Source organism: Amblyomma maculatum, unplaced genomic scaffold, assembly GCF_055883805.1.
Source record: "Amblyomma maculatum isolate TAMU_Amacu unplaced genomic scaffold, ASM5588380v1 scaffold_15, whole genome shotgun sequence".
Taxonomy (NCBI): Eukaryota; Metazoa; Arthropoda; class Arachnida; order Ixodida; family Ixodidae; genus Amblyomma; species Amblyomma maculatum.
The window spans coordinates 1,957,967-1,972,834 of record NW_028146740.1 but is presented as its reverse complement, the minus strand read 5'-3'; the positions used below and the strand labels follow the sequence as shown (position 1 = coordinate 1,972,834).

The following is a 14,868-nucleotide window of genomic DNA, read 5'->3' as shown; positions in this document are numbered from 1 at the left end:
ACTATCTGGCTTAAAAACATTACTCCCTTCCTATGTCCGAAACCTTCCTACCTATGTGCAGCAGTGACTTTGTGGCTATGCATTCAACTGCTAATCCTAAGGTTTTAAGATTAAATACATGGCTACATTTTGGCAGAGGCAAGATGTAAAGACACCTGTGGGATATACAATGTCAGTGCATATAAAAAGGACACCAAGCAGTCAAAATTAATTAGCTCTTTCCCATGCTTGCCGTCTTTCATAGACCGCATTAGGTTTTGGCATTCCCGATCCCTGTGTGCCATGTCAATACCTCTACCTGTGGTAAAATTGCTTTCATCACAAAGGGTTGAAAAATAAACTTTCATCTTGTAGTTTCTTTAGGTCCTTGAGCATGTGCTGTTATTGAGGCAGTGGGCAATATTTGGCTGGGGCCTTAGACATGCAATAGCCCAAACCAGATTCGAAATCGAGGAAACAGTTTAGCTGAAACAAATGTCGATTTCAGTCTCATCGACACCAACTGCAATGCCCGTTCTCTTTTTCTACAGGAATATAATGTAGACATGATGCAGTGCTGTTCTCCCAAATGTTTTCCGATTGTCATGGCTACTACAGTTCAAAATAATGAGACCAAAGAGCACAACACACAAGGAATGCTTATTTGCAATGGAAGCATTTTATTGCAAGCTATGAAGTAAATACATTTGTCGTGAAGAACAAGCAAAAGATTGCAAGAAACCATCAAAACAAAATTTAAAACCCCATCTAGAAAAGCAAAAATCTAATGCCATGTTTTCATGGAAAGCAGCTCTTTGAAGATACTCACAAAATTATTTCAGCATAAATGCTCATTTGCTACAATCCTCTTTTTTTCCGACTAGACACAAAGTCTACAAGACCTTGTGTATAAAATGTCACCAACCAGCACGCACCTGCCATGCCATCAGCGAAACCATGCGCCCAACTGCTCATTGCACACCGGCCAAAACTCTGCACTGCCTTTGGGCAAGTGGAAAACAGCTGCAAAGCATCTTAAAACCCATCCACCTTTTGTTTCTATTTTAAGGTGCTATCATTTCTCCTGCTTCAATCATTCCTTTCGTTTTCAGGTGCGATTCCATAAACTGAACTTGTTTATGAACCACCCTAGATTCGAAAATGTGTTCAAACCTGCTGTCTATGAGGCAGCGCCTTCAGAATGCGCGATGGCCAAAAATACTTTTGCAGCAGACTCGTTAATAACAGAGCTACAACTATCAAAACCGGTATGTTTCTATCCTTCTTTTCCATCACCAGAGTCTCTCCCTCCTCCCTGGTTGACTAGCCTCCACAAGAGAATACGCGTAGGGCTGGTACATGTAGGCTCCCTAAATACGCGAAATGTGGAGCGCCATCTCTTAGTGCTTTGAGAAACTATGCCCGCCATGTTGGTTTGGTCAACAAAATGAAAACGCTGGCTGCCCTGTGCTGGGTAAAAACAGCTACGAGAACGCATCAAATGCAGTCATTATGGCCCCGACTTTTACAGGCATTACTTTTTTTTTCTTGCCGGTTGCTTTGTGGGGTTTAACATCCAAAAACGACTCAGGTATGAAAGACGCCATAGTGAAGGTCCCCAACAATTCCGACCACCTGGAGTTCTTTCTTTAAGGTGCACTGACATTGCACAAACACGGGTGCCTTGCTTTTTGCCTTCCATCAAAAAGCTACCGCCGCAGCTTTCTCTTTTTCTTGCTTCCTGCTACCCAAGCACCACCAGTGACCTTCGGCTCATCCAGCTACAATGCCAATAAGGAGGAGGAGCGGGAGAGGCTGAGCTCAATGGGTGGCCGAAGCATAGGTGCGAGGCGTCTGGCCTTTCTTAGGAAACCAAGCCCGTGCATGTATGAATGTTCTGTGTTTTCTGTATTCATGGTTATGCATGGTGTACCACGGCTGGATTCGAGTGGCGACGGTGCGCTCTTTACGACCTATGCATGGAGGGTGCTTCCCGTCTGCTACAGCTGCGAAATCGTGGCACTGTGTGGCATTGAGGCGTCTACTCAGTGATGCCGTCATTTGGTGTGCAACAAGGTGGAAAAAAAAAAAAGCGGAGGCTGGCCAAGCCTGCGGCTGCAAGCCTGCACTTTCACCCGGTTGTGATTCTTGCCAACGAGATGTCATGAACTTGAGCGTTCAGAGCGACCTGCAGTGATTTTTGCCGCTGTACTGAGAGTTATAGATGATAGGTGTGCCGGCCGTGAGCCATCCTTACAGGCTCTGGCTGTGTATGAGCATCTTGCCGAAGAGCCAAAACCATGGAAAAACTCGCATAAAATATAGCTAAATTATTGGAACAGAGTTCTCCATCACTCAGAAATTGATGAAAGGAAACACCGCAAGTTTTTCAAACTTGCAGGCGTGGGCACGTCGTTCAGAGGAAATAAAGTTCAAATGCGTGGCAGAAAGCATACGTATGGGTCCGGACCGAAGGAAATACCAAAAGCACACTGCGGCCGAGAAGCTCAACTATTGTCATGAAGTTAGCTTCGTTACAAACTAGCTGCAGAGCTTAGCAACATAGGTGGCAGGCAAAGACAAGGGTCGGAAGGCTTTCCTACTATCCTTATATGAAGATGGTGATGAATGTCTCCTGTTATTTCGAGGTGATGTTGCGCACGCCTCAGAACAGGAAAAGCAGTTACAGTGAATGCGCTGTTCAAAGTGCACAAAAAGTGCAATAAGAGCAGGCTACCTTTTTTTTTTAATTTGCACTAACAACTTAAAACAGGTCAACGACCAGCCTGACTTGCAGACACGTGAAGGCGCCCGAACTTTTGGTACATGTGCAGAAGCAGACAGAAATGCGCCCAAAAGCGAAAAGATGCCGTCACACTGGCATATCATTTGAAACAATGCATGTAGGCAAAACAGGTACTCCTCCTTGCTCGGCCACTAATTTTAACAGGCCTGGCAGAACAGGCCCGAGAGGCCAAAAATGTTCATGTGATAAATTCTGTGCTTCTGTAGCCATGTCAATGCATTTTTGACAGTTCCCCTCATATCATGAAGGAAACAAAGTTACAGCAGGAAGAAAAAAATCAGCTTTTGTGCAGCATAATGGGACTGACCTTACAATAGTATGCTGCTACTTGCCTTACTACAGACTGATAACCCAAATCACTGTTGTATTAAGATGGTAATTAGCACATGTTGCGCACTGTAAGAAATAAGACAAAGTAAGTATTACTACGATCAAAATGTGCTAAATAATACTGTTGCCTGAGCCTACACTGCACCGCTTTTGCGCACACAAAATTGAGACTACATAATTTCTCTAAGTATTTCGCTCACTCCGTAAACTGAACACTTGAACGCTTGAAGGTGCGAACGCAGGTGCACACCGGGCGCCGCGACAGAAGCGAGTGGCCAGGGTTGGGTAAATCCTGCACTAACTTCACGGGGAAGAGAGCACTGCTTGCCTAGAAGAGCTGCCATTATATCTGCGGCGAATGCGCAGGCTGTATGAAAGTGCGCGCTGCTGCCACTTGAGTCCAGCCGTTGGTGTAGAATAGCACAGTGCACAGAACACGCTGAAGCATGCATAGACAAGGGCAAGAAACTAAAAGCCTTCTTTCTTGTGTGAGTGTATGCATGAGTGAAAACGAAATGCAAGACAAAAAAGTGCGCGACATCAGCAGACCAAGTGACACCCCTCGCCCATCAGTCAGAGAGAAACCAATGGATGCAGTATCTGTTGGTACCTCATCGACAAAGTTCGATGGCCAGCGCAAAGGATGAGGAGGTTTGGCTGTTTTAAAAGGACCATGAGAGCTTTGGTTTGCATTTTGTTGCTTTCCAGTGTGTGCATCGCTGCAGTATTTCGCAGAGACCATGTCCAACGCCTTATCGGGCTTGGTTAAAATGTCAGCCTGGTCAGTAGCCCTTGAATATGTTAGCTCTCTTAAATGAACAATCTGAAATAAGCAAGGACATAAGTTGTGCTGGCCATATTGTGGACTGCTTTCAAGACAATGTGTGTAATGCCAAATAATCTGAGAAGTTGAATAAGTATAGAAAACTGGGCGAGTTGGATAGGATTTATCTTAAAGCAGCGCGAAAACACAGGACTAAAAAGCGCTTGTGTCGTCTCCTGTTCCTTTTAGTCCTGTGTTTTCGCGCTGCTTTAAGATGAAGTTGAATAAACAGTTTGGGGTGCCCTGTTTTGTTTTCTAAATATGCATTGTAATACCATTTAACACAGCTCGGCCACCCAACTTGTGCACACCAGCTAACACAAAGCTTTAGCTGCACTACACTAATCCCTCTGTCACACAAACACTTCCGATCCTCATTGAACTCAATCTGCATTCAGGCTTTCAAGAAGGATTGAAGCATCCGGTGCTACACGGGCGTTTTCAGTCAGCATTGAGAAATTTCCTACGTGGTCCGTCATCTGCTGTCAGTCGCAATGAGTATCAAAAGGAAATTTAAGATTGGGGTAATGATTGCACGATTTCAGTGTACACAGCAGCATTCCGCTTTTGGCGCCTCAGGTCATCTAACCTATCTTCCCAGCGGTCAATTGCTACAGTGCAGTTTCTCTTCCGCTCTAGTTTCCACGCTGACGCAGTCGAAGAGAACTCCACCTTAGCTTCCACTGGCAGTAGACTACGGTGTCAATAATATAAAATTAGCCGTTCTACGAATGTTCTATCATGCCTTTTAATACATTTATGTGTTATTATGTGCAGTTCTATTGCATTTATTCGTTTTCAAGTTTTAGAGCTCGTTGATGACGAGGGTGTCAATGACCGCTTTTGAGTGTGCTTGAAATTTCGAGAGCGATTGAGGAAGCAACCTTGAGTCAAGCAGGCTCGAGCTCAACTGCACTTGACAGTTGCCGTGTGACAACCTCGATCTACAATGAGTTGAATGTAGATCCAGTTCAATGAGGATCGAAACTGTTCGTATGAGAGCAGTTTAACTCGCATCTTGCAGGAACAAGCAATCTATATACACCTTTCCAATAAGTTACTCGGTGCCGCCATATTGTTCGCTCCTCCTCTCTGGACTGCTGCAAACCGGCTCTGCTTCCACTGTGCTAGCACCAAATGCACAAAGCAGTCCAGCAGGTAATATGGCGACACCCCGTGACCACTTATTGGAAAGGTGCACACTACTATGACTATGCTACAGTATGCTAAGGAAGTGAACACACAAAAAAGCCAGGCAATCATGTTACTCTGGTAACGAATGTTTAATTGTGGCTGGCCTTGCATATGGCGGGCAGTAATGCATGTACCCCTGTCTTCGGACAGGACAGCAGGGTTGTAAGCATCTCCATCAAACACTGTGCGGATGTTCGTTTTGTTATAAAAATTTAGGAGACACTTGAGATCTGTCTTTAAGAGTATAGCATGGTAGCGTCAACAGCTCCCGTCTGCAGCTTCCCTTGTGGATCCTTGATCGCATACATGCACCTTGCTATTTTATAAATGAAGTGTTTAACTAACTTTGCTGCAACCTACAAAAAAAAAAAAAAATGTAGGAAGTGCTTAAGAGCTCTAAGATCGCTAAGGCGAACACAACCCGGCACCAGAATTAGAATATGTGACTAATAGGTACGGTGCAGGAAATGCAGCCTTCTAGTTACACACGTCAAATGACAGATCGAATACCACACGCCCATCCTCCGAGGTCCTGTGTATAAGCGCATAAGTGGCCCGAGTATGCATGGGGTTGCCATTAGCCTCTTTGTCACCTCTCCGCGGCGGTTTGCACAGCCAGGATGCCTCCTTTCCTCCTCTCTGCAATGCGGCAACAGAGCACGCACCTGCCAGAGCTCTTCACACGCACGTTCCAGTATGAAGGACGTTTTTCGATGACAATTTCTGATCACACGTTCTGTACATGACGCACATGAGCCAATTAAAATACAGCTATTTAAATGCCCTCTAAACACGTGAATATTGTGAATATAAGCATAATACACAAGATAAATTCTCAGCACTGGGTAAAATATTCAAAAAGTATTGTCAAACATGAATATAAAAACAAGAAATTGTAATAAAATCTTGAGGATATACAAAAGGCAGAAAAATGCTCATTTCTTAAACTACAGCTTGAAAATGAAGAAGTCTTTTCTTTTTTTTTTTTTTGCCTCAACTCCTTCAGCACCATGTAATTTGTTTATTAAATAAAATATTTACACAATCTTGCTATTAGATAATACTAAAATGCAGGTATTTTGATCCTCAATTAAATAAATGTCCATGTTTGTGTTTTGGCTTTATACATAACATAAAAACCTTTTTCTCCGAAATTTGCAGAAAAAATCCAAAAAGTGAAAGAAAAGGGGGCATGAATATCAAAATAAGCCAGCAAGAAAAATAATTCAGAATACTAAAAATATGCTACACTGCCTCTTTTATTACTAGTAAAGATATGGTGCACCTATTGGCAGATTTCTTTTTTTCGTAGTGCTGTTTGGAAGCAGTGGTCATTCTTGATTTCCTGCAGCAGTTGTTGAGAGTCTCATGTACCTATTCTCCACATCACACTAACAAAATGCAGCGAAGCCCAACTGCCAAGGAAGTAATAATTTACGTTCTGAAGTTCATTTTGAAGGTGTGCTGTTCTCTCAGAAATATAGCTAAGTTGCTGAAAACACCCATTTTTAAGCTCGGCCTTCCTCTACTCATTTTACAGTTTATAGCACTGGCATTTCCAAACCTTTCAGGATTTATGACTGGACTATTTGGTGATATGTTTTCCACAAGGTGGGAGAGTTTGCCATCAGATTTGAAAATCTGCAATAGGAGCTCGGTGTTCAAACTCCACTCGATTTGCTTGAAGAAGTTCCACACTTGAAGTTCTGGAGAAGCCATATCAAGTAGTACCAAGCTTTCATTGCTGCTGAAACCCAGCGAATGGAAACAGAACAGTAGGAACACAAAATGAGCACGTGTAACTGACCAAGAGTGATTAGAGATTGAAACTAACCTTTTCTTGGCCACTAGCTGAAGTTCGAGGCTGGCATTTGACTGATTCATCATCTGAGCTGAACTGAGAGCTAGTAAAATTGTCTTCAAGAGACTTCGCTACTGCTCTCATAAAAAGAAAACTATAGTAGAAGCAGCAGAATCGTGTGAATGGCGCCAAAGACCTCTTTATTTCGAATAATTTTTTAAATGTCACACTGTGCCAGAAAGAACAAAAATAAAATAAAAAAATAAACAAGCTGGACACAAACAGAAACTATGGTTGTCACAATAGCCCCACTGCGGTAGTGCAGTGGTTAAGATGCTAGATTACTGTGCCGGAGTACCCATGTCCGAACCCAAACGCTGGCGGCTGCTTTTGATGCAAACGAAGTGGCACCCATGTGCTATGCGTTAAAGATCCCTAGGTGGTCAAAATTACTCCACAGACCACCACTACAGCACCCATTTCTGTCTTTCCACTTTGACTCCCTCCTCCCTTCCCTTACGACACAGTTCAGGTGCCCACAGAAACAAGTGACAGATTCTGTGCCTTTCCATCCCTGTGAACTAGTTACTATAATTACTTTTGTCATACTATCTGCCTAAAAGGGGCTACATGTTCCAAACACGAAAATTTACGTCTGCCAGTGTGTGAGAACCATCATTCATATATGAAAGATTGGCTTAAAGCGGTCCTGAAAGGTATAAGCCTTAATCCCTTAATTTGTGCCGGTATTATCTCACACATAATCGTCAGCATACAACCATAATCTACCAAATTGTGCCTAAGACCACCCAACATGGGTATAAAGCTCTGTTTTAACCAAGCTGTATGAATGTGGAGTAGCACGTCTGATACTGGATCCAAGGGTCTCTGAGGGTTCTATTCCACCTCACCCTCTCACCTCAAAGGAGCTGCCTGAGTTAGCAGCTCCAGATAGCGTCGTCCTCTCTTTTCTCGATTCTTTGTCTCTTTTGCGCTTTTCCACAATATGAGCTCCAGCCAGTTCGGCCATATCATGTGGCCTCATGACATCGCAGAACCAGACAACCAATCAGTGCATGGCCATGTCACCTGCCAAAGGCATGGTTGTGATTTTTCTCAAGGGTGACGCCTTTTACGCTACCGCAATAAAGCAACCATTCTACAATAAGTCACTCTTTGTGGAGCACTTTTCACTACTGCTGCTGCATTGTATGATATGGGCAGTTCAAATTATGTCCCTTCTGTAAAGAGCAGTTTGTTTGCACAGCCTCCTATCCGATGTGGATGTAGGCTACAATCCAGCACACAACAGCGGCAGGGCAGACACATTAAAAAACATGGCAGCCCTTACGAAAGCCAGCTGCTCTTTCAGCTGATAGAAAGTCCATGATTTTCCCAATTCTATTATCTTGTAGGCAATGGACAGTAACCCGATCAGTTTAAGTTCGCAAGTGCTTGACAGCCCCTTCCTTATAGATTATGGTACTGTTAGGATCCTTCCAAGGTTTTAATACGCTTGAGGTCGTGAGGCACTACACACACAAAGCAAGCAGTTTTTCTAGCACAATCTCCCTACCACTCTTCAAAGATCTGCAGTTGCCTATCCATACCAGCCGATTTCCGGAACCCTTTACATTGCTTCTAAGGCTTTTTTACTTCCTCCATGACCAGCATGACGTACAACCTGCTCACATTACTGCCCGTCATCCTGACTGCTTCAGGGCAGTGTCATCAGCAAATTGCAGATTACTGAGGTATTCTCCATCTACTCTTATCTCTGAAGGCATATCACCTAGCACATAGTACAATAGATGCTGTCAAGAGAGTACAAGAAGTGGCCGATTCCATGCCAAGTTACCTAAGACAATGCCATGTTTTAGACACCATCACACACGGATAACATTTTCTCGGAGAACCACAGCTGTGTTACCTCCACACCGGATCAAGTTTTCTTCTATATGACAAACTCTCCAATAAATGTCAGGCCTGTTCAGGTATTAATCTGTTACTTTAATTCGCAAGGCTAGAAGCTAGACTGGCAAAAAATTGCAGTCACACATTTGTGCTTCCCACCTCCCCCCATTGCAAATCATGTGTTCCAAACCACCCAGAATGATTTTCAAATAATAGCATATCAGCAACGGTGACAATATTACACAAGATTAAATACATTGCAAGCAAGGTGTTTTAAACTTAACTGGAAGCACGCTCTAAACCTGTGGAAGCAGTGAGAGTATCCATTTGGTCACACCAGTCGCAGCTCACTGCACAACTGAGGTGGCAGTGTAATCGAACTGGCGGAGGGAACTCGTTCGTCGCCACCAAGAATTCGTTGCCTCTGCAGACGTAAATAAATGAGAGTAATACTGCAATTACATTTAGTTTGCATAAATTCAGCAAACTCACTCACAATAGAATTTGGTTCGAGTAAAACAAGTGAGAGTGCCTGTTGCAGAAGGAAAAAGGTAGCAACGAGACTGGCTGTCAATGCTAGCAGAAATACAAATATTTAGCACACTTACAAAGCACTGAAATAGCAACAAAGAGAATCTAAGTTAAATCACTTGTGCAGTAAGTGCCCAATATGCTGCGGCTTGCATGGAACTGCAATGGAGAGTGCTTATAGCAGCAACTGCCAAGCTCTTTGACAGGATTACGAGGTACTCGCAATGGTGCCTCACTCTCCCACAAAACATGCCAGCTCAGATTAATTATTGCTCTCTTTCCAAATAAGCTGTCAATGGCCTTGGCAGCAGCTTGAAGCCAAGCACTGCCAACTATTTATGTTGGAGCAGGCAAAAGATATATATATATATATATATATATATATATATATATATATATATATATATATATATATATATATATATATATATATATATATATTAGGGAACTCTGCAGTAGCAACATGCATCCAAAGTGTTAAATCTATATAAACAAGCTCAGTGAGTTCCACCAATGCAGTTATTTCGGCAGTAAAAGGACAGATATTGTCACAGGCATGAACCTATGCTAGCTGAGGAGTAATGAAGTCACTTTCATTGCTGCATACACCGAAATAAGTGCGAGTACTTGACAGTGGAAGGTCTGATCAAATAAGCACATGAATTCGGTCATGTATATAACCATACTTTTGTAGCCATTTCATGCTGTGCAGTAGGCTTGTTGCACTTCGAGGCTCAGTCCGCACAGGGCCTACTTACGTTTAAACTCTCTCAGCCGGCCAGCAACCCCCTTTTTAGCAGTCCGCAGATATTACTCATGTATTGCAGCACTACCACGTATGGTCTGTACAGATGAGTGCCACTTACCTTCCAACAGTTTTCCGAAAGAAGCCCGACATTTTGTATGGGCCGAGCCGCTCCATCGGTTGAAGCTGCGAGGAAGGCAATAAAACCCCGATTATAAACCAGCGCGTTCACGTTGGCGCACGCAAAAATGCCTTATACTGCCCAAACAAATATAAGCGAACTCAGAAATAGTTTTACGTTATCTTTTAGTCGCCTCATATGTCCCAATACTCCAGTGCATCCGGAAGACAACAACAACCGGCGACCGATCGGTGCACAGCAGCAGGAATCCAAGCGCAATGAAACGAGATCGTGGACGCCATTAAGCAGTCTCGTCGTCTCCTCACGCCTTCGCCCGGAGACTGTCGCGCGATAGCGCGATTACGCCACGTCAATAATTGAGGATAACGCATGCTTGCGCTGCCGTGCAAAAACTCGTTAAAGAAGCTGCAGGGAAGGCGATGGCAGAAAGACGACAAATACTTTACTTAGAGTTCGCGGGCATGTATGTACGACTCACCGCAGTCAGTAGGACTGCACCGAGGGCTGCGCCCTTGAATTTAAGGCTATAATCCACGAACTGAATCCGCATTTCACCGAGTTTGCATCTACCGGGATGATGGCCCGCAAACTGCAAAGCGCGCCAGCCTTCATTGTTTGTGCCATACTTTGGGCGGCTCAGTGAACATCTGGGTTTGAGGCTTACTTCTAGAAAAAAAACAAGCACTAAAAGCTATTTGACGTCACATCCGTCCAGAAGAGCAACATATCCTCCTTTCCACTTTGTTCCTGGGCGCGCATGCGTAGTTCACGGAGCCGGCTCTCTGCATATCTGCAAGTTCAGGTGGAAAGGAGGATATGTTGCTCTTCTGGACGGATGTGACGTGCATATAGCTTTTTGTGCTTGTTTTTTTTTTCTAGAAGTAAGCCTCAAACCCAGATCACTGAGCCGCCCAAAGTATGGCCGAAAGAAGGAGGGCTGGCGCGCTTTTCAGACAACGAGCATTCGCGCTTTGCGAGCCCTAGGCACCCTAGATTGTCTTTTATGCGTCGGACTGCTGCAGTTTGCGGGCCATCATCCCGGTAGATGCAAACTCGGTGATATGCGGATTCAGTTCGTGGATCCTTAAATTCAAGGGCGCAGCCCTACTTGCAGCCTTCTGACTGCGGTGAGTCGACCTTACGTACATGCCCGCGATTTCTAAGTAAAGCATTTGTCGTCTTTCTGCCATCGCCTTCCTTGCAGCTTCTTTAACGAGTTTTTGCACGGCAGCTCAAGCATGCGTTAGCCTCAATTATTGACGCGGCGTAATCGCGCGACAGTCTCCGGGCGAAGGCGTGAGGAGACTGCGTAATGGCGTCCACGATCTCGTTTCATTTCGCTTGGAACAACTTCCATACCTGCTGCTGTGCACCGATCGGTCACCGGTTGCTGTTGTCTTCCGGATGCACTGGAGTATTCGTACATATGAGGCGACTAAAAGATAACGTAAAACTATTTCTGAGTTCGCTTATATTTGTTTGGGCAGTAAAAGGCATTTTTGCGTGCGCCAGCGTGAACGCGCTGGTTTACAATCAGGAGGTTTTATTGCCTTCCTCGCGGCTTCAACCGATGTAGCGGGTCGGCCCATAGAAAATGTCGGGCTTCTTTCGGAAAACTGTTGGAAGGTAAATGGCACTCATATGTACAGACCATACGTGGTAGTGCTGCAATACATGAGTAATATCTGCGGACTGCTAAAAGGGGGGTTGCTGGCCAGCTGAGAGATGGTTTAAACGTAAGTTGGCCCTGTGCGGAATGAGCCTCGAAGTGCAACAAGCCTACTGCACAGCATGAAATTGCTACAAAAGTATGGTTATATACATGACCGAATTCATGTGCTTATTTGCTCAGACCTTCCACTGTCAAGTACTCACTTATTTCGGTTTATACAGCAATGTGGGTGACTTCGTTACTCCTCAGCTAGCATAGGTTCATGCCTGTGACAATATCTCTCCTTTTACTGCCGAAATAACTGCATTAGTGGAACTCACTGAGCTTGTTTATATAGATTTAACACTTTGGATGCATGTTGCTACTACAGAGTTCCCTAATATATATATCTTTTGCCTGCTCCAACATAAATAGTTGGCAGTGCTTGGCTTCAAGCTGCTGCCAAGGCCATTGACAGCTTATTTAAAAACAGAGTGATAATTAATCTGAGCTTGCATGTTTTGTGGGAGAGTGAGGCACCATTGCTAGTACCTCATAATCCTGTCATAAAGCTTGGCAGTTGCTGCTATAAGCACTCTCCATTGCAGTTCCATGCAAGCCGCAGCATATTGGGCACTTACTGCACAAGTGATTTAACTTAGATTCTCTTTGTTGCTATTTCAGTGTTTTGTAAGTGTGCTAAATATTTGTATTTGTGCTAGCATTGACAGCCAGTCTCGTTGCTACCTTTTTCCTTCTGCAGCAGGCACTCTCACTTGCTTTACTGAAACCAAATTCTACTGTGAGTGAGTTTGCTGAATTTATGCAAACTAAATGTACTTGCTGTATTACTCTCATTTATTTACATTTGCAGAGGCAAGGAATTCTTGGTGCCGACAAACGAGTTTCCTCCGCCAGTTCGATTACACTGCCACCTCAGTAGTGCAGTGAGCTGCGACTGATGTGACCAAATGGATACTCTCACTGCTTCCACAGGTTTAGAGCGTGTTCCCAGTTAAGTTTAAAACACCTTGCTTGCAATGTATTTAATAGTATTGTATATTGTCACCTTTGCATTTGCTGATATGCTATTATTTTAAAATCATTCTGGGTGGTTTGAAACACATGATTTGCAGTGGGGGGAGGTGGGAAGCACAAATGTGTGACTGCAATTTTTGCCAGTCTAGCTTCTAGCCTTGCGAATTAAAGTAACAGATTAATACCTGAACAGGCCTGGCATTTATTGGAGAGTTTGTCATATAGAAGAAAACTTGATCCCTTGTGGATGTAACACAGCTGTGGTTCTCCGAGAAAAAGCTATCCGTGTGTGATGGTGTCTAAAACATGGCATTGTCTTAGGTAACTTGGCATGGAATCGGCCACTTCTTGTACTCTCTTGACAGCATCTATTGTACTATGTGCTAGGTGACATGCCTTCAGGGATAAGAGTAGATGGAGAATACCTCAGTAATCTGCAATTTGCTGATGACATTGCCCTGAAGCAGTCAGGATGACGGGCAGTAATGTGAGCAGGTTGTACGTCATGCTGGTCATGGAGGAAGTAAAAAAGCCTTAGAAGCAATGCAAAGGGGGAAATCGGCTGGTATGGATAGGCAACTGCAGATCTTTGAAGAGTGGTAGGGAGATTGTGCTAGAAAAACTGCTTGCTTTGTGTGTGTAGTGCCTCACGACCTCAAGCGTATTAAAATCTTGGAAGGATCCTAATAGTACCATAATCTATAAAATAGGGGCTGTCAGGCACTTGCAAACTTAAACCGATCGGGTTACTGTCTATTGCCTACAAGATAATAGAATTGGGAAAATCTTGGACTTTCTATCAGCTGAAAGAGCAGCTGGCTTTCGTAAGGGCTGCCATGTTTTTTAATGTGTCTGCCCTGCCGCTGTTGTGTGCTGGATTGTAGCCTACATCCACATCGGATAGGAGGCTGTGAGAAAAATCACAACCATGCCTTTGGCAGGTGACATGGCCATGCACTCATTGGTTGTCTGGTTCTGCGATGTCATGAGGCCACATGATATGGCCGAACTAGCTGGAGCTCATATTGTGGAAAAGCGCAAAAGAGACAAAGGATCGAGAAAAGAGAGGACGACGCTATCTGGAGCTGCTAACTCAGGCAGCTCCTTTGAGGTGAGAGGGTGAGGTGGAATAGAACCCTCCGAGACCCTTGAATCTAGTATCAGACATGCTACTCCACATTCATACAGCTTGGTTAAAACAGAGCTTTATACCCATGTTGGGTGGTCTTGGGCACAATGTGGTAGATTATGGTTGTATGCTGATGATTATGTGTGAGATAATACTGGCACAAATTAAGGGATTAGGGCTTATACCTTTCAGGACCGCTTTAAGCCAATCGTTCATATATGAATGATGGTTCTCACACACTGGCAGACGTAAATTTTCATGTTTGGAACAGGTAGCCCCATTTAGGCAGATAGTATGACAAAAGTAATTATAGTAACTAGTTCACAGGAATGGAAAGGCACAGAATCTGTCACTTGTTTCTGTGGGCACCTGAACTGTGCCGTAAGGGAAGGGAGGAGGGAATCAAAGTGGAAAGACAGAAATGGGTGCCATAGTGGAGGTCTATAGAGTAATTTTGACCACCTAGGGATCTTTAACGCGCGCTGACATCACACAGCACACGGGTGCCACATCGTCTGCATCGAAAGCAGCCACCAGCAATCGGGTTCAGACATGGGTACTCCGGCACAGTAATCTACCATCTTAACCACTGCACTACCGCAGTGGGGCTATTGTGACAATCATAGTTTGTTTGTGTGCAGCTTGTTTATTTATTTTATTTTTTTTTTTTTGTTCTTTCTGGCACAGTGCAACATTTAAAAAATTATTCGAAATAAAGAGGTATTTGGCGCCATTCACACGATTCTGCTGCTTCTACTATAGTTTTCTTTTTATGAGAGCAGTAG

The 14,868-nt window shown here is 44.0% G+C and overlaps 1 long non-coding RNA gene across 2 annotated transcripts; it reads right to left on the bottom strand.

Moving 5' to 3' along the window:
- Window positions 1–7,107: 7,107 nt before the first annotated feature.
- On the bottom strand, window positions 7,108–10,897 carry LOC146171932 (uncharacterized). 2 transcript variants are annotated; one of them, XR_014702704.1, is made up of 3 exons: window positions 10,422–10,897; window positions 10,245–10,309; window positions 7,108–9,271 (listed from the first exon to the last, which is right to left on the bottom strand). It is a non-coding gene; the product is annotated as an uncharacterized LOC146171932 (long non-coding RNA). The 2 variants fall into 2 exon arrangements; XR_014702703.1 differs by having other exon boundaries at window positions 10,744–10,897.
- Window positions 10,898–14,868: the final 3,971 nt, after the last annotated feature.